Here is a 1,393-nt window from a genome sequence, read left to right as displayed (position 1 = left end):
GTGCTTTGGGAGGAACGGTTGGTGAAAGGGCTGGAGGGAGGCAGCATGTCTGGCCTTGCAGTAATAGGCCTTGGGTTACTGCTGGTAATGCTGTCTTCCTCCTATGAGATTAGAGGAGGTCAGAACATGTGGCCTCCTCGCCGTTTTAGCAGATATCAATCTTTATGTGCTCCATTTCATTTTTTACAACTTCAATTTTCCTAGATTCATACTTCATACATTCTATGTTCTGATTATTAATGGATGTTTGCAGCTGTTTCTTCTCAATTTGGGTCATGCCATGTCAGCAAATGGAGGTCTTGAAAGCTTTACCTTATCCATATGAGTAAGGCTGGTTTTACTCTGATGATGCAGCACTTTCCCAGTCCTGTTTTGAGGGCCTTCTAACCTAAGTGACTCATCCTCCTCCTCTGTATTGGAAAATGTTTCCGGACTATTCATAAAATTGTGCAGTAATGTATCAGACAGTGTTTCTCTGCTATTCGTAAGGTTTTCCCTGGCCAATTCTTTGAGAAATGGATGGCTTCTTCCTTCTTCCTAGTCTGTCCCAGTCTGAAAGCCATGCTGATACCTGTGCACCATGTGCACCCCACTGGGTTTGAAACACCAGTGGCATAGCCTCAAGACTCACAGCAACATGTCACCGCAGTAAGACAAACCGACAGACAAGTGTCAAGTTTGTCTCCCTTAGCTGTTTGCAACCTCTCCAACCTCCCTTTACCTGGATCCCTATGCTGCCTCTTTGCTCTGTCCCAGTCCCCCTGGCATTTTGCTGTCCTTTTCCCTACTTTCCCACCTTGCTGGCTTGGGGCATGGTCTGGGTTCCCTTCCCTCACCTGGATCCCTGTGGCTGACTCTCCGCTTTGTCCTGGTCCCCCTAAGTAGTTGAGTGCAAACTGTTTGTGCCACCCCGCGACTCTACACTAATGCAAGATTTTAGTAATAGTAGTAGGAATAGGAATAGGAAAAATTATGTGCAGGGAGGAAGTGAAATCTGTACTTTCTGCAAATTTTTCTGTAGACCTAAAACTGCTCTAAAAGTAAAACATATTAATTGAGAAAAACAGTGTTTGAAAGTGTTACAAAGATCTTAGCTTTGTGTTCAGGAAACTCTCTGCTAATCTCAACACTTGAAACCAGAATCAAAGATGATGTTCTTAAATAGAGGTTCAGAAGAAGAGCTGTGCATTCCCAGGTGGATGTCTGGGTAAAGCATTAACCTACCTGGGTTCTGAGGAGGTGAGATGGAATGGAAGGATCATGTAGCTCAGGGTCAGATGACTGGCATTCACTGCTCACCTCTTCTTGTTGTTGTTGTTATGTGCTGTCGAGTCGGACCCAACTCATAGCGACCCCTCCTTGGGTTTCCGAGGCAGTATCACTACAGAAGTAG

This window comes from Orycteropus afer, unplaced genomic scaffold (genome assembly GCF_000298275.1).
Source record: "Orycteropus afer afer isolate SDZICR_OR568_19922 unplaced genomic scaffold, OryAfe1.0 scaffold00011, whole genome shotgun sequence".
Lineage (NCBI taxonomy): Eukaryota > Metazoa > Chordata > Mammalia > Tubulidentata > Orycteropodidae > Orycteropus > Orycteropus afer.
This window is presented reverse-complemented; position numbering follows the sequence as displayed.